Here is a 19,456-nt window from a genome sequence, read left to right on the forward strand (position 1 = left end):
CAACTTGGAGTCGGGATACTTTCTCTTACTTTTCTTTTTCTCCTCTCTCTCCATTGTATTTTATTGATAGGTGAAAGGCTAATTTAGTCTCAAGTGTTCTGTGTCCATTCCAGATACTCAATTTCAATAAATAACCTTGCTGTGAATACATTCTAATTAGTGATTTCATACATGGAATTGAACAGGTATAATACAGTAGGCAAGAGGATCTATTGAAACGGTATGAAAAAGGCATAATTATTTTCAAAAGCTCTGTTGGAATAATGCAGGTAAAAAAATACCCCTGCTGGTGTCTGTTTTCTGTGTCCAATGTATCATTAGCACTTCACACTCACTCTGTGTTTATAAAAGGTTAACGATTGGGCTTCAGCTTCAGGATGCCTCACAGACCTGGAGACTTTTTCATTTCTTATTTGCTGCTGTCTGCTGAGATGATTGTAATGAAGACAAGACTTTGAGTTCATTCAAAATTAGACTAAAGTGATCATGAAGAAAGATAACAACAACACCATAAGATTCACAAGCGATTTGATAATGCTATGGGCCTGGTCTGGGCATATTCCATGTAGAGTGGAGTAATGTAAAATGAGCCTAGGAACAAAAAGTCAAATACTTGTCACGTTGAAGGCAAGCTGACAGAGGAAGAGGTCTGAAGTGTGGTGAAGGAAAACCTGCAAGGACTGTAAGCTCATTTCAGCACTGAGTCAGGATAAGATGCTGTGCTTCAGCCTAGGGGGGTGTGATACAGAATGAAAGGGGGAACAACATATAAAGCAATTAAATCAGGCATTAGTTACACTTACTGGGACTGCAGCACCATAAATCTGGCCAATGCTCTCAGGACACGCATCACCGCACAGAACAAAAAGGATGATAAAGGCCAAATGGATTTTTGAACATTGCATTAGGCTGCATTTGATGTGCAAGTTCCCTTGAAGGGCCTTTTTATGCAAAATTATCATGTTTGAGAAAACTGCCAGAAATTCACTGGCACGTCAATGAAAACAAGAAAGTGTTCTTAAAATATAGGCAATTTACACCTACTTGCAGAGACTGCAGTTAAGGAACACGTAGATGGAAGCTGTCATATCTGCCTCCTTCAACTCCCTCGTAATGTCTATGTGGACATTTTGGCAAGTTTCCTGACCTGCGCAGAGCCTGAATGAGTAGGCTGTGTTCAGCTGTCATATGCACCTCAGCCAGGCTTTCAGCCCATGGAAGAGCGACCTGTAAGCAGGCAGAGCAGCAGACTGCACAACAGTCCTCAGGCTCTGCTCTGCAATGGGCTTTGAATGGCAGCTGCCACTTTACGTAGCACTGTAGTATTGCAGACAATGCAGTTGACTGAAGTAACATTTTAGCCAGAAGCATGGTTGCTTTGTCATAGAGATGCTGTACTGACAGCTTTAGCGAGGTACCTAACAGTAGTCAATAGGAGGGAGAAAACAGGCTGCCCAGGGAAGCTGTGGATGCCCCATTCCTAGAAGTGTTCAAGCCAGGTTGGACAGAGCCCTGGGCAGGTCGCTCTGCTGGGGGCAACCTAGCCCATGGCAGGGGGCTGGAACTGGGTGGGCTCTGAGGTTCCCTCCAACTTAAGTCATTCCATGATTCCATGATTAGTTTATGGTCTCAGAATAATGGCAAAATGGGAGGGTAAATATTCCATTTGAAATTCTACTGGTTCAGAAAATAAAACTTTTAAAATGCCTTTAAATGTGAGGCTTGGCAGTGCCTCTGCTTACTCACCCTGTTGTGGTGCTGGCCTGGTGGCTGCTGTATTTATCCCTCATTTGTATTCCTTTTCTGCATGGTTTACTATTTCTTAAATTTCTTATATCTTAAACACCAGCATCTCCACAGGAGAGGAGCCTGGCTTTCAGGGAGAAAAGTTTACTTGTGTGTAGCCTCCTCAGGCCAGCACAGCAGCATCACTGCCTGTGGCAGCATTTTGCTGCTAAATAATTACCCATATGTTGCTCTAAGCAGGAAAGCATTTTCTTGAAGAGCACCAAATAAGTAGTAGTTTTGTTTCCAGAGAAACCTCAAGGTATAATTATATAGAGAAAGTGTTGTGAGATCACCTGCCTAAATTCACTAATACTAAAGGTTTGGAGAGAGGGGAAATGTGGGAACAGAGAGTTCAGAAAACGTCTGAGTCACTTGAAAAACAGCAACTCTACAACCTGGGGTCAAGAACAGGGAAAAGGTAAAAATGAGAAAGGAGTCTCAAGCATAAATATGTGGCCAGTTACACAACGAATTAACTCTGAGACCTATTTCTCTGGGCTTTTCCACAGGATGCTTGGGAAGAAATCTGAGAAACCTGAATAAACTTGAAAGGAATGTATAAAAAAGTAATAAGCCAGCAGAGAGTTTGAAGAGTAGAGAGAAGTGAATGAAGAGATAAGATGTAAAGGTCGGTATGCAAGGACCCCACAGTATATGCATTCTTGACCAAGTTTTAAAAGAGGAGAGAAATATATTTGTCTTGCAAAGTGGAAAGCGGAACACGGCGTCTGGTATGCTTTGTGCAGATAAAGCTTACAAAAATACTGCATATCACTGAGGAAAATAAAACACAAAAGTTCTTCTGGGAAAAATAAAGACTGAAATCAAGAAATAAACAAAGAATAACAACATTTATCCACACCTGCTGCCTTGCAGTTGTAGGAAATTAAATATCTTAGATGAGTCTATCTGCACCGGACACAGAACTGCTGTTTAATGTTCTCAGGGTAAATCTGGAAAACACAAAGAGATCAAAATCTGCAGGGCATTCCCTCCCTTTTCATGCACCATACTCAATGAAGCAGTGACCACATAAACTCTCCCCCAGTAACCAAACCTCTGCTTTTCCCAGAAATTAGAGTTCTAATAGCAGTAGAGGGAGAAAATCATCCTTCCCATTTGTTCCATTTATACTGCTGAAACCTGAATTAGAACACATACTTCCTACACCTCAAGAAAATGGTTTCTGTTAGTGTCTTGGTAAAACATTCACCCTGGGGAAGAATGTGTAATCTACAAGGCTGTGCAAGGAAGGCAGAGGGACACACTGCCTCTCTGCCACCTCCTACTCCTTTCCCCATTTGGCTCACTGTGCATATTGGGAGTAATGGAGAGAGGCCAGGTTTTATTCCTGCTTGACTTTTTCGAAGTTTTCCAGAGATGAGCAAACACCAATGACTGCACACCAATCTCAGTTCGAAGCATGTTCTGCTCCTATATAAAAATGACTCCTCTCCTTCTTGTGCTTTATGAATGGAATAAGTAGACGATGGTCCTATGTGACTAAATATTAGAAAACAGGGTGGTGAGGCACCTTCCGTATTGGCATAGCTATACTCTTCAGGTCTCCAGATTAGGATGCAGAAAAAGAATGCAGTCTTTGCCTTAGCGAAATGCAAAGGAAACTTTTTGCATATTTTTGATATGTGATCTTATCAGCAGACAACTTTTTCTTTCCAGTACAGTAAATCCTTCTAATTCCACAGTGCAGAAATCTGCCAGTGCAGAAGGAAGCTTTATGATTGCTAAAAGTCTTTGCACAGCATATATTGCAGCTTACCATAATTATTTATTACTGATATAACCATTACTGAGTGTTTAATGCACTCACGGCCAGTGGGCAGAAAATAAGCCATACTGAGTGACAACAGTAAGAATGTACTTCAAATGGGAAGTAACGTTCTGAAGTTCTTGTCAGGCTGTAGTATTTTTCCCCCCTATGCAAGAGTACAAACATAAAAGCTTTGGATATATATAAATCAGAGTAGGGTGAACTCAGTCCTGTGCCAAGAGGAAGCTGAATGAATCCTATAGATGTTAAAGCTGAAAGGGCTGCCTAAATCAGTTTGTTCTACCTCCTTTCCCATTGCTGCTAACAAGTGCTAATGTCATAAGAGCAGACTCCTAAACAGAAAGTATGGAAAAGAAATACCCCCTTCCAGCTGCTCATCACTGCATTACTGTTCTCTACAGAATGCTCACTACAGCTTTTTTTTTTAATACCCTTATATTTTCTCATGTACCATATCTAATATTCACATCATCACTTCTGCAGTGTTGGTACCATAACATCTTTCTCTAGATAAATTATTCTATTGTAAGACTGACCCTCCCTTTTTTTCCTAACACATAACATGATTTTTATTTTTCCTTGTTACAGCCCATTACATCTTCTAGGTACTCAATAATTCCTTGCCATCTTTACTGTTAGTAGAGTTACATATTTATAGACAAATACATCCCTTGCTTGTTGCTTCAGTGTGGGGCATGGAATTGACAGCCTCATGATAACTTGCATATCCATTTGATGAACTGAAGAATCACATTGGAGAAGACATTCAAAGGCAAAAAGATGAATTAATAATCCCAAGTACAAGTAAGCGTGGCACATAGCCATGTAAAAAACACAGGAAAAAGAGGAAGGACTTTCAACAGGACAATTTCCCCCTGAGGAAATGATTCTTTAAAGGTAGACAGAGAGAACTAAGATGCATCTATCAGTATGCAATATTCCTTATTTTCTCTTCACAGAAACAATCAATGAATGATGAAATTAGGCATATGAAATATGGCTTATGAAGTAAGTTCACTACTCTGCTATCTGATACTGCATAATAATGCTTCATGTTTTCCATATTATACAACAGGATTTGCTTTGCTTCCCTTTGCTCCATTTTGAGTCTGTGGTTAAATCCCAGCATACTATGAGAGCAGGTGGAAGTGAGCTGGCAGTGTGACACCAGCATCAGGGCTATACTGTGCTTCCTGAGATCTGCCCATGCTCATTATGAGTTTCATCCCCTTGCACTGAGTCCTCCTCAGCCTCAAAACTCAAGCCTTCTTCTACCAGTACCCCTCATGTGGGATTCACTGTCTCACCAGCAGCTCTCCCTCTTATCTTTTTGTAAAAGTCCCCTCTTCTGGAGGGGACTTTAAAGATCATCCAGTTCCAATCTTCTGCCATGGGCAGGGCTGCCACCCACCAGATCAGGCTGCCCAGGGCCCCATCCAACCTGGTGCTGAATGTCTCCAGCCACAGCCTCCCTGGACAGGCCATGCCAGTTCCTCACCACCCTCTCAGTAAATAATTTCTTCCTAACATCTAACCTAATTCCCTTCTCTTTTAGTCCCTCTCATCCTACCGCTATCAGATCATGTAAAAAGTTGCCCCTCCTCCTGCCTGTAAGCTCCCTTTAAGTACTGGAAGACTGCAATGAAGTGTCCTCAAAGCTCTGTCTTCTCCAAGGTGAACAAGCCCAGTTCCCTCAACCTTTCTTCATAGAGGAGATTTTCCAGTCCACTGATCATCTGTGTGTCCCTCCTCTGCACCCACTCCACCATCTCCATGTCCTGTCTGCACTGGGTGCCCAGGCGTGGATGCAGTGCTCCAGATGGGGCTTCATGAGGGCAGAACAGAAGGGACGATCCCATCCCTTCCCTGCTGCCAGCCCTCTGTTGATGCAGCCCAGGACACTGTTGGCCTTCAAGGATGCTAGAGGACTCTACTTACTCATGTCCAGCTTTTCATCTATCAGGAACACCAAGTCCTTCTTTGCAGGGCTGATTGCTTTTAATTTCCCCAAATGAGTTATGGGAAACATGTCCACAAAAGGAATCTATCATTACAATTTCATGGTCATAGCCAACTGTATTTCCTGGTTGTCCAAAGGGTGCTCTTTTCTTCCCCATATTTCTTATCTCACCAGCATACATATTAAAGCCTTTGAGTAACTTTAACCCATTTTCCAAGTATTGACTTCTGCTTTTTGAATACCGCGGAACTTGCCTAGTGCTCTTGTGGTATATCATCTGAATGCAGGCTATTTTTTCCTATTATGCAAATTTTATGTTTACTGAGAGTTAGCTCAGTTTTCATGTATATTAAAGTGTTTGACAGCTATTATTGTTATCAGTAACTGCAACTTGCTTATATCCTGAAACAAGTAATGCTAATGATGGTGGTATCAGCTTAGTAAAAGACATAATACTTGAAAAGCATTGAGAAAATAGAAATGGTCCAGAGAGCTGGCAAGCAAGTGGTGAGATGATTCCTCAGACTGACCAATTTCAATTTTGCTGAATCTCAGGTTTTACAAGCTATAAAAACTTCGCGGAATGGTCTCACATTTGTTTTCATTTTAGGCCTGTTTTTTCCAAAATAAAGTATTTTTTTGTTTGCTACAGCTCAAAGTGCCATAAAGCAAGTGCAGAGATGGTAGCATAGCAACCACAAAAAAGTAAGTTTAAACACTGAGAAAATGAGCTTTTTGCTTTCTAATAGCAGAGCTTTCATGTTCATATCTTCTTGCTGGCTTTGAAACACCTGTTTCTATTTCAGCTGACTGTTTGTTTCATCCTCTCAGCTCAGGAAGCTCCTTGGAGCTTCTGAATTACAATTAAGTAAGGCTGTTTTCTGTAGGTATTCTGTGGTCACATGCAAAGCACTGGCAATATTTTGAATGATGAGGAATTCATTTAGGTTTTAAATGAAAATAGCATATCCTTGAAATTGAAGTGGATTTTGATGCAGTGCTGAATTGATTCGTACAATAGGCATGAAAATAAACTCACTTTTGGCTGCTGACTCAGGAAAATTTTAGTGATCACACCAAAGAACTCCCAGCACAAACTTCTGTGATTTTTTTCTTATAACTCTTTTAGGGATGTTTGTGAACTCTGGACAGCAGAGAGACTGAGAGTTCTGTGTCTTGGCATGTCACTGGTTTTGCCTGATTGTGAGGCTTTTGTCTGAGTGTAAGGCTGTGACTCACCTCAGATTTACATCTTTGCTTTACAAGTTATTGGTGTCTGGAAAAGTAGATGTGAAAAACTGAATTTAATAGCATCCTTTCTAGTAACATTTACTCTGTGTGTGTATACATAGCCACATAATAAGAAATGCAACAGAGAACAATCAGTGAAGATTTTTTAATTGTTTCTTTAATCCTTCTGTATTTAATCTGAAATCCTTTTGCATTCTCTATTATGATTTTAATTTGGGTAAGTTTTCTTTCCAATACATTTGCTGTAACAGACGATGAAGACTTCTGAATTGTAGAGTATACTGCACCAGGTGCACTCTCTGGCTGCGATTTACCCTGAAATGAAACAATTTCTACCAAACTGGTATTTCACTATCTCCACTTGAGTTGATGGCAATTGATTTTTCATCTCATTTATCTGTATTTTCACCCATTCTGCCTTCCAAGATGTGAGTCTCCTAAGCGTATACTAGAACACCCCTAAACGTGTAACAAGAAGCTATGCCTCTGTAGATTTTACAATTGTGTTGGCTTGCTTCCAACATATGTGAAGTATCTTGACATTTCTGTTCTCAAATTATATGATTTTTGCTCTCCTCTACACTCCTTGTTAATGAGGGAATGTGAAAAGCTAAAGGGACTTGTTCATGGAAGCTGGAGCTCTGTCAGACATATTGCAGTGTCCATAAAAGACAAAGATTAGCATAAAAAGGAAGGAAATGACTGAATGGCCCTCATGATCACTAACATGATGGCTTCCCGTGTCTATGAGCTGGACAGATTCCAGCCAACAAGATGCATAGATGAAGAGCTGACAGCTTGCCATGCTCAAACCCATGCAATTTTCCTCCCAGCTGGAACAAGAAGTGCTCAGGGCTCCGTTGGGGCTACCATGTCCTTATGTCCCCTGTTGCCTTTGCCACTGCACAGTACAGTTGCACTGCTTGGGTAAAGTCTGCAATGCAAAAGTGAGGTCAAATGTTTTCCTATCTCTGATGTGGACACAAACCAGTATGGAAATCTTCAGGAATGACCCAAAATGATTTTCTGCCCTAAGTTTCACACAGAATGAAAATAACTCAACGTTCATACACTGTAAGTACAAATATTAGGCTTTTCCTCCATTTTTTTCCAGCTCTGATTTTCCATGACCAGCAGATTAAAATGAGAAATGTTTAAACATATTTCATCATAGAATCATAGAATGACTCAGGTTGGAAGTGACCTTAAAGCATATTCAGTTCAAATCTCCTGCCATGGACAGAGTTGCCATCCACCAGATCAGGCTGCCCAGGGCCCCATCCAACCCAGCCCTGTGTGCCTCCAGGGATGGGGCATTCCACAGCTTCTCCGGGCAGCCCGTGACTATACCCTCTGAGTAAATATCTTCCCAACCTAAACCTCTTCTGTTTTAATTTAAAGTCCTTCCCCCTTGTCTAATCATTATTGTGCAAAAAGTCAGCCCTCCTCCTGATTGTAAGCTCCCTTCAAGTACTGGAAGACCAGAACAAGGACTCCATGAAGCCATCTCTTCTCCAAGCTAAACAAGCTCAACTCCTTCAACCTTTTTCATAGATGTGCTCCTACCCTTTGATTATCCTGTCATTGTGAAGCAGATATTTGTTATGACTTAAAAAAAAAAAAAAAAAAAAAAGCAAAAAAAAAACCCATCTTATAACTTCAGTGTCTCTTCTACGCAACTATATGCACACTACACACTTTGCTATGTATTTTTTCATTAGTAGCTCAGTCTCTCTTTCTGTTTGCCTCTTCCAACTCTAATTCTGTTGGCAGCATTTCACTTGTTGTGAAAGTTTTGCTGTAATACCACACGCCAAGCTGTGCAAAGCTTTTAAGATTAGTGAGCTTTACAAAATGGACCTAAAATTCTTATGTTCGTGTTACAGGAGGGTTATCCAAAGCCCAGAAGTTATGTAAATTGACTACAGATATGCAGAGCAGAGCTCTGAAGAAAATACTAATATCCTCACTCTATGCCTCACTCAGAACTAATCAGAGATATCCACTGCCATAATTAATGTTCTTGTTTATGACTTATACAGTTTTTCTATGCACGTAATTGACACATTTTTGTTTGCATATACAGATTGTATTGGAATGTCTTTACTGATGACTAATTTGCAGTAAAATAGTAAGAACACTTGAAAGATTCTTGGAGAATTCTTCATTATTGAATAATGCGCTGCTAAACTATGAACTCTTTGTATTTGTGTAGTAGATAGAGCCAGTTCTATAGTTAAAACTTGAGTTTGCTATTGTAAGATTTATTACTAACTTATTTATTTTTCAAATGAAAATCACATACCCCATATTTTATCAATATATCCCATATTAGTCAATATACTGCATATTTAGCCTGCACAATCTATGCAACTTTTTTGCCAGTTCCTTCTCCTTGCAAAAGCCACTTACTTGGCAATTGGTGGACAGTGCATAACAGGCATCAGGATTCCTCCTTTTTTCTTTCGTACGCTCTCACAAAGGAGGTCAGAGGCTTCACTCTGCTAAGCCAGACATGTCTGGAGAAAAGAAGCAAATAACTGTTTTCATGGCTACAACGAGTTGTTGTATCCAATGGGATCATACCAGATATACCTAAAATACACTTTATGTTTTCCCTTGTTTTGTTACAGTTCTTTGGCAGATGGAAAGAGGCTTTCACATCCCTGCTGGAGCACTGAAACATATGCAACGGGCTGAAGAACTGCTTCTGTATCTGTCCCTGCTGGTTGCTTTTCTTTCCTAATCCTTGGAGGTTTCTCAGTTAGCAGCAGCAAGAAACTTTGCTGCAAGCCTCCCTGGCCCACTTAGGATGGCAAACAGTTATGGAAACAAGTAGTGCCACTGACAGAGCTATGATGTGAGAATAGCATTTACAGTGATTGCCATGACTAAACTTCACTACTAAAATATATGTGAAAAGAATATACAAAATAATGTATGTGTAATACATATCAAAATAGGATCTAATTTGTTTAAATACAGTGGTTATAAGAGATTACATGGGGAAAAAAACCACATATTTTTTCACATTTATGTAAAGTAATTTGAAGCAAATTCCTCAAATTCCAATATCTTTTCTCGAATCTGAGAAGTGTGTTTTCCTTGAAGTCCTTTTTGTGGGCCCATCTGTGTTAGGACCACAGTGTGCATTGTGTGCATTTCCCCATTGCAACTCAGCTCTACAGGGATCTCATACTGAGTCAAGACCCAGTGGTCCACTTTTCGCCAACATAAGTTCTGCAAGAAGCGAACTCATGAGCAGAGTTGAGTAAGCAACACAGCAACTTCCAAAAGGCTTTTCTATCTGCATGATCAAAAGACCTGAGGTATACTCATCTCAAGCATTAGTCTCAGACAGTGGTATTACTCTTAGAAGGAGATACATGGTAACATTCACAAAAATACAGAAACCTGACCCTAAGTGACCCGCATACATTTCAAAGAACATAGATCATTCTCTGCCTAAAGCCAGTCAAGTGCAAGGATGTGCAAGAACAGACCCCTAAGTCTTAAGCAAATATTTCTCATTAAGCAAACTTCATTTTTAATGGATATATGAAAGCAAACAATGTACTATTCAGAGCAATAATTATTAATGTTTAATTTAGGGGGCTTTCACTAGTACGTTAACTAATCTGATTTCAGTGAAAATCTGGGAATTTACCACTTTTGCAATTTAATCAGTCATCTCTAATCTGACTGAATCTTTTAAAGACATCTGTAAAGGATTTTTCCTCATACAAATTTTATGTCATTGTTTGAAAGAATGTTATCTGAAACAGTGGGAACATGTAATTCTTAGGACTGTAGACGTGAAACTGCAAGGAGCACTTCCCTTTGAAGGGCAAGTATAAACACAAGGGCTGTTTATGAGGGTGGATAGTGATAGGACAAGGGGGAAGGGTATTAAACCAAGATAGGGGAGGTTTAGGTTAGATATTAGGTAGATGTTTTTCACACAGAGGGTGGTGACACACTGGAACAGGTTGCCCAAGGAGGCTGTGGATGCCCTATCTCTGGAGGCATTCAAGGCCAGGCTGGATGTGGCTCTGAGCAGACTGGTCTGGTGGTTGGCAACCCTGTACATAGCAGAGGGTTGAAACTAGGTGATCATGGTTGTCCTTTTCAGCCCAGGACAACCTATGATTCTATGGTTCTAATATCACTATCCGTGAAATTAAAGCCAGCACCAACAGTGAACAACTTATTGACACAACTTCTCAGTAGCACTCGTGAAGCAGTTAAATAAGGTTAGGTCAAAAAGTTAATATATGATACTATTTTAAAGGGGAATAGATCTTTCCATGCTTTACCTGTTGAAGAGCCTGAAAAGAACTGAAGTACAGGGTGCTATGTTGACAACATATCAAAAGCAGAAAAGTACAAGAGTAAATTAAAACATGATGGTATATTCACACCAGTGTATGAGAAGCAGTACAGACATATGGATGACTTCAGAACATTCCAGACTCAACTATTGACAAAGGCTGTACCAAACTTCATCACAAAACTTGGGTGAATTTTCTTATGGATATGCTCAATCAACTTTAAGAGAATATGACTGTGACTCAGTGACTGAACAGAAAATTTGAGCCAAAATATGGTAGTTTATACTTTACAACCTACAATTGGTAATCTACAAAATTAATTTCCTTCATCTTTAATGAGGTTCTGTTATGTGGTTTTGTGTGCATTATTATGTGTATTAGTCATAGCCTGACTAAAGGGAAATGCGGCATCAAATTTATCGTAACAGCAATTTTCCTTAAAGTATATTAACACAGATGAATTGGCAGATCTCTAATATGTGGCTTAAACCTATCTTTTATACAATATTGCCCTCTATGGGAGCACAATATGTAACAGATTTGAAATAAGCATGCTGCTGTGCTTTCATCTTTTTACATTTTTAGCATAATATCTGTCTTAAAATGCTTTTCTTTTTACCATAAAAGCTTTATGCATCAGAAAATCCAACCTATTGCCCTACTATCATTTAATCTATTTCTTTCAAGCATACATATAATATTGTAATAAATATATCTATTTCTGGCATTATGCTTTTATATGATAATTTCAGTTAACAGAGTCATTACTCAAAGCGTGTATGCCTTTCTGCCATCTTGTTTTGTTTTCTCTTGTTTTTTATAGCACTTGAATCCAAATGCACACAATGAAGTAGCTGCCCTAGTGGCATAAATGAGCAAAAAACATTTTGGATAATATTTTTAAAGCACCCAGAAGTTTGCAGTGAGTGAAGATGCAATCTCAGAACATTATAACAGATAGAACCAAATATGTTCAATTGTAACCTATTGAACATGAGTGCCATGAGAAGTAATGAGGCACAAGAAAGAAGTGTAAGGGTTAAGTCAAGTATCAAGAGCTTACTCACTTTAAGTGCTCTCACTCTAGATTATTCCATCCGTCTTTTTTTTTTTTTTTTGATCATTTTAATTATTTTCTTTACTTTCTTCCCATGATAAAAAAGAAAATCAAATAAATTTGTACTGAAAGATGATTGCTTAGAGAACAACAATCATTGTGCATTTTTCACACTCTACATTACTGCACCTTCCAAAACACCTTCTGCTTCTCTCCTGATTTAGGAGAGCTGTGCTGAAAGTCTATAAATAATTCCTACCTCAAGGAAAATTAATCTATAGCAGTTAGACATTAAAAACATTTTTAGCTTATTAAGTCTGCTCTCTTTACACACACTGCAGAGAGATTTCACATATCTAAAGAATGCCAGTGCAATATAAATATAAAATCATGATCTTTATTTTTCTCTGTCAGACTAAAATTCCTTGTAGTCTGTCAGCTTGCCTTTTGTTGAGCACAGCCCTGTACATTTTACTAAATGTTAAGGCAAAGCACAGTTGCATCAGCTTAAAAATAGACCTTAGAGAAAAAACATTTCCATCTACCTGTTTGAGCTTTTAGGTTTCATGGTTTGGGGTTGCTTTTGTGATCGCATGCAGGTTAGCATATCTCCCTTCCAGGAGAGAGATCCAAAGAGAGCCCTCCCAGTGTACTGACATATGCTAGACACTGCCAGACTGGAGATTCCAGGAGGCTCTTGTGTGATAAGAGCATGAGCACGTCACAATCATTTGGTGCCAAGTTCCCCATCTAGTTTTGGAAGTTTGAAAATTATCCTATAATGTACAGCTAATGGTTACTGCAACACAAAAACATTGGACTCAAAGTTCTCATTCTGCTTACTCAAGTAATCCCTCCAAAGTTAATACATGTCTAAGGGACACAGTTATATTTGAATGCCTATGGAAAAACATAATATCCTCTTATTTTTTTTTTTTTTGCATCTCAAAATAAAAAGCTGCATGAAACATTCTGGAGACATTTGAAGTGCAGAACATTCACACACCCAATAATCTCTAGGAACAAACCAATTTACTTAAGAACGGGAAGACCAAGAACTTTGGAGTACCAGGGACATGCCTCAGGGTGGTGGAAGTTTGCAGAGAGGGCCACAGAAGAAAACAAAAAGTGATTTACTGAGTCTCTGTTTAACATCAGTATTTCTCACAACAGCTAGGGCATTATCAGCAGCAGTCTGTAAGTGTGAGGCCTCCTCCTATAGGACCAGATGAAGCAGGAAACAAATGATAATGGGATTTCAAAAATAAAACAGATTTGCTAAAAGCTGAAACAGAATACTCTGTACAACAGCATCCATTTATTGCTGTAATACTAGAATACCAGTTTGAATGTGGTTTAGTAATGGATTTTTCACTTTGACTTTTTTTAAGTTTTAAATTAGGGTATATAAAAAACTAAACTTGTAAGAGCTAACCTAGAAAAAAGTCATCTTTAGAATGTAATGGAAGCTTGATATCTACATTGCAAAGACAGAAAACTAAAAAGAGAAAGATAAATGCTCTTTGTAGTTCTCTTTTTGAAAATATCATTCCTGGTTTCACCTTTTATTCAGAGTGGATTAGAGTATTTAAAGAACCTCTATAGACATGTTAAAGGGGACTCCCATCAGAGATATGGTTTAATTAAGTTACCTTATGAACCCTTCCACTGCCTGAATAACGGGGAAAAAAACATGGGGCGTGGGGGGTGGAAATCACTTAATACTTTTAATACTTTAAACCAAGAGTTCAAGCTTCTTAATTTTTAGTAATCAAGGAAGAAATGCTTACTTTCCAGATTTGTATGCTGTCAGTTTTCTGGAGGATGTTATTCTATGTGATAGAGGCTTTGCAAACAGCTGCTTTGGATTCCTCTTTATATAAAACTATGTGCTTCCAGACAGCTTACCAGCTCTACAAAAACTTCACTGATTTTACTGTTTTTTCTCTAGAGTGTGCTATTAGCTATTGGGTCTTCAAAGAATTTATTTTAACTATTGATTTGTTGATTTATCCATCAGAAAATAATGCACTGTGGTGGTATAACTGCTTTCCTCTCTCTACTTATAAAACTACCAAGTCTTAGCTATGCAGCTGGCATATGACAACCAAATGATGATATTATACAGAGATAAATCTTCTCATTGTCCCAAGTGTTGCGATAGAGCAGGAAGAATGAATTACTTCTTTATTTCCCAATATACTTCTGTAATTTGTTATATAATTGCTCCTTAAAGTGAAAATGGAGTGGAAAGAAGGATACACATGACTCCCCAATGGCTGAACCGCAGACCTTTCCTCTGAGCACACTGTGATTCTCTTCCTTACTTTCATTATTTTAGAAAATAGCTCCACTAAGTTTGGAGTGGGAGAAAGCAGAAAGGCCTAAGGAACCACACCAAAACAGTGACTTAGCTGGGACCAGCCCAATCGTGGATTCTTTGTTTTTCCCAGAGATCCCAAATCAGTGCAAATCTTTGTGTCTTTGTTTTTTGGTGGTTTGTTTGGTTGTTGGTTTTTTTTTCTTTGGGGAGGGGTTGGTTTTTTTAGTGTTTTTTTGTGTGTGTGACAGCAAGGCACTCCTTTGTGTAGGGACTTCTGCTCTCAGATTTGCCTCACTCCCTTGAGGGTTCCACTCTCTTATGAAACCATAAGAAGGCACTGAGTGGGACTGCTGAAGCCCATGCTGCAGAAGAGAATGCTACACAGCCATCTTGTGAATAGTTTTTTGAGCGGCTGCAAAGTCATGCTGAACAAAATACACGTTAAAGTAAGTCACTTTATCACCCTGAACTTGTATTGTGAGTAGGCACTGGAGAACTGGAAATAGCTGACACATACCAGGATGATAGCATTTCTGTTTTCTGTGTTTGCCTGGCTACAGGACTGGGGAAGAAAGAAACTCTCTGGTCATCTCCATGATGTTGAGAAAACTCACATCATTTTCACAGGAGAAAGCAGTGGAGTTTTCTTTTCAAAGAAAAGAAAAACAGGTGCTCTACTGGCATTTTTAGAACAGCAAATTTCCACACATGCTGCAGCTAGCTATGTGCTAGAGGTAGCTGCATGAGTAGTGAGCTTTTCTGAGAGAGGCAGTCATTGGGTGACTTGTTGCTGCTTTTAATCTACTCATTTTGATCATTTTTTTAAATATAGGTTGACTTGCTGATTAGTAGGTAGGTCAAAAGCACAATCTTCAGGAAAACACTCCAGGTAGGAAAGGGTTTATAGGCACTGGCATAGTGGTACAGGTGCAAACACAATTTATGGCGCAGCTAAGCAGAACAGAACCCTACCTAGCAATACACTCCTGCCCCATGAATGTGCACCCTTTTTTCTTTCTAGGCCTACACCTATTTACCTCACAGGACATTTCTGCTTACTTGAGACCTAACCCAAACCTAGGAAAGTCTCAGTACGGCAAATAGTGGGAAAAAGCCCCAAAGGCTTTAAAGACTTGCAAAGATGTGCTTTCCCTCTCACACAACACCAGATCTTTTCTCAGTGTCACAGTGAGCTCAATAGCTCAGAAAGCAGTGATGTAGATCAGACTTTGGACTAAGTGGAATAAATACTTTTTTTGCCTTGATAGCATCTTGAGGACAGTCCTTTCAGAACAGAGTTTATGAGTTCATAGTTGAGTAAGCACTTAGGACATAAAACAGTAATGCAATTAGAGATTTGCAGAACAGCTCTAATGCTACATGTTAATGAATGTATGTTAGTTTAACAGATACTTCAATATTAGTTTCTATCAACGCTCTCTCTAAGACAAATACATCCAAATGCTTGCAGGAACTAAGATACACTAGGACACCAGCATTATTTCACAAAAATATGAAAGGTAAAGATAAATAAATAAATATATAAATAATAAAACTGATATGTGCTGATTTGCCTTAGTCATTTGCAGAAGAAATTTGTCCAGACATCAGCAGGGGAGGTTAATAGAAGCTGTGTAGGTGGTGAAAGCCAGTGGTCAAGTAACCTAGTTCATATTTTTGCGTATCTATTTTATTTTGCAGATAGGACTTTGCAGTATTTCTGCTCTTGTTTCAGATCAGTTCTTCATACTTAAGAAGACTACTTGTAGCATGTTCTCCACTGCTATCTGGGAAATAAGAATAATCCACAAGTCAGGAATTTCCAATACAAGACGGGAATGTCTCAGCTGAGTTGTGATGCTCAAAACTCTGCTCGAAGTATCTGCGTATTTCATTTCCACCTTTCTGAGCATACAGGACTTCTAATACATTCTGAGTCAAAAGCAACTTACTCAGTAATTAAACGCAAATAGATAAATAAGTAACAACAGAACCAAACCCAACCAGATCAACAGACTTCTCTTAACAAAGGTATGTTTGAATACTCTGAAAAGACCCACACTCATCTGTGCCTTTTTGTTCCTTGCGCTTTTCTTGTGATCATAATTAAGTTCTGCATATCTTGAGAAGCTGCTGGAGGATTAGAAACTAATCCATAATTGTTATAAGTTGTCATAGTTCCTCTGAAATCAATGGATATTTTAATAGTTTACACCAGCTGAGGAACTGCTCTGTGTTCTTAATAAAAGACACATTGTTGTTCGATTATAGGGAAGTTTAAAAAGTCTCCAAAGCTCAACAAAAAGCCAACCCTTTGAGCAATAGTCAATTTTTGTTTCTTTAAACTTATTATGAACTCAAGAGTCAAAAGCCATCTTTCTTTCAATAAAATCTGCACAGATCAGATGTCTTTAGCTGAAAGAAACACTCATATGTATTGTAGCCAACTACATTTTGCAGTGTGGCCTTTGTGCTGCAAGGCAGATTTTGAGAGGAGAAGTCTGGAATACCCATCACAGTGTCACTAGAGCACTGTAGTAACAAGTGAGAAATCAGAAGAGAATTAAAGAAAACAAAAGCTCTGCATTACAACAAAATGTCCATCCAAATATTTCTATGAACATTTTCAAGCAGCCCAGAAGTGTGAGCAAGGGAGAGATCATACACTATAGTGTATGGAAATTATTTGCATGCTGTGTATCACATCTCTAAGCACAAAATTGAAGGAAATGCATTTTTATTCATTATAATATGTTGTGAAGATAAATATCTTAAAAACAGGTAGGTGCACAGACATTGTAGTAACAGTACAGTCCTTAGAAGAACTATGAACACCAGAGTCTGGATTTAGGTACCATAACAGGAAAAGGACAATGAATATTCAGCAGTTGCCCTTAATGTAAATGCAGTTGCCCCTAAAAAAATAAAATAAAATCTGATTCAAAGTGTGTTTTTAACATACACAGCACTAAGCAGAGTCAATGTGAAAGCACCAGGCTTAGAAAAGCAAAACATTTGTTTACATTTGCGTAAGCTCCGAAAAAATTGGACAAAACAAAGCACTTTCACTGAAGTCTGAAATAAACCAAAACCAAACAAACAAACAAAATACACCAAGAAAAACAACAGCAGCAACACCACCATGGCAGAGCTATAAGTTAAAAAGGCATGTTTCTGAAAGGCAATACCAGTTTGGGGGCAAAATATATACAGGTTTTACATACAACTTTCAAATTACTGAGATAGAAGAACTAGGCAATGATGGTTAGCTACATATACATAGGGGAAATAAATCACATAATAATTAACTAATACGCTATTTCCACCAGCTAATGCAAAATCCATGCTGCAGGTAAGTACAGAGAAACGTACACCCTATGGCAAGAATTTCAACATCAATACGGTACCTCATTAATATGGTATTTCTTTATTAGAATTTCCCTCAATTTACTGCCTCTCTCCATCCATACTTGATTTCTGTTTCTTCCTGCTCTGTTTCTGTTTTTGGATATTTTCCCCTAAAGCAGAGCGTGAAAATAATATCATGATTGGAAGAAAAGTTTTGATAGGATGAAGGGGAATGGCTTTAAAATAAAAGAGGGGAGATTTGTGTTAGATGTTAGGAAACAATTCTTCACTCAGAGGGTGGTGAGGCATTGGCACAAGCTGCCCAAAGATCTGCTGTGGATACCCCAGTCTGGAGGGATTCAAGGCAAGCTTGAATGGGGCTCTGGGGGGCAACTCTGACATTACAGGGGTTGGAATTAGATTATCTTAAAGGTCTGCTTCAACCCAAGTTATTCTATGATCCTAGGGAACAACACCAAAGAAAATCGGTATCTGAGCAAGGCAAGTTCTCACCTGATACTCTACTTAAAATGAATCACTAAAAAAGAGAGCAGATACTGAGGAAGCACAAATCAACAGCTATGCTTCTTCACATTGTATTCATCTAGCAAGGCATGCTATTAAGCTAAGGATTTAAGTTCAAAGAGTGACTTTAGCATCTGAATTAAAATACACTCCCAACTGTATGCGTAACCACTTGGTTGCTGGCCTGCCATGGGAACATCTGCAGCATCAGCTCCACCAGAGTGTGGTGGCTCCAAAGGGGCAACCACTGCTCTGCCACATCTGACAGCATCTGAGCTGCCCTAACATTCACATCCTGCAGTGAAGCCTGGCAACTCACAGTGATGGCTCTGATGCTCTAATTACAGCCAGGAACCAAAAGTAGACAGGCAGCAAGAGGAGCGATCACTGGACTTTCTTCTCGCACAACCATGGCAATGGGATTAGTAATAGGAAGGCCTCACATTTTTTGTAGTTTTGAACCAAGTGGACCCAAATTCTTTCTTATGTTGGGAAAAGATTCTCTAACTTGATTCAGAGTTCTTGATTTACTGCCTGACCAAAAACTGTATTCCCAACAGTATTTGGAAAATAAAGCCCAAATCCAGAGTCAGCCATAGGTGTGAGGGATTTTAAAAGACCCCAGTGCTTGCTTTGTAATTAGAAAGTGCAGGAAATGACTCAGACGTACTTTGAATTTTAATTTTCCCTCAGTTTCTAATTTAGCCAGAAGGAATAAATTAGTCCCCAGTCAGGAATATCCACCATCTTTGAAACCTGGATTATCACAGAGTAAACAGCTCTTCAACGCAGAAGATCCCAGCTGAAGGATGGGAAAATACATGGAATACCATTTATTTACACTATTTTGGAAACATGAAAGGTTGAGCTGACCCTTCCATGATTCAAATCTGAGTTTACAGCATCATTCATCATCTCAGAATGGGTTTGTTCCAGTCTCCTTGAACAAAACTATTTTCTCCTCACATTTGCCGCACAGAATTGGCTGAATTTCAATTCTGAGGTGCACGGTACAAAGAATAGTTCTGGAGTGAAAGGTGTCAAGCTGGCAAAAATTGAAAATTAGATTGGTATAAAATCT

Source organism: Coturnix japonica, chromosome 4 (genome assembly GCF_054131305.1).
Source record: "Coturnix japonica strain WE chromosome 4, WE-NBRP24, whole genome shotgun sequence".
Classification (NCBI taxonomy): Eukaryota; Metazoa; Chordata; class Aves; order Galliformes; family Phasianidae; genus Coturnix; species Coturnix japonica.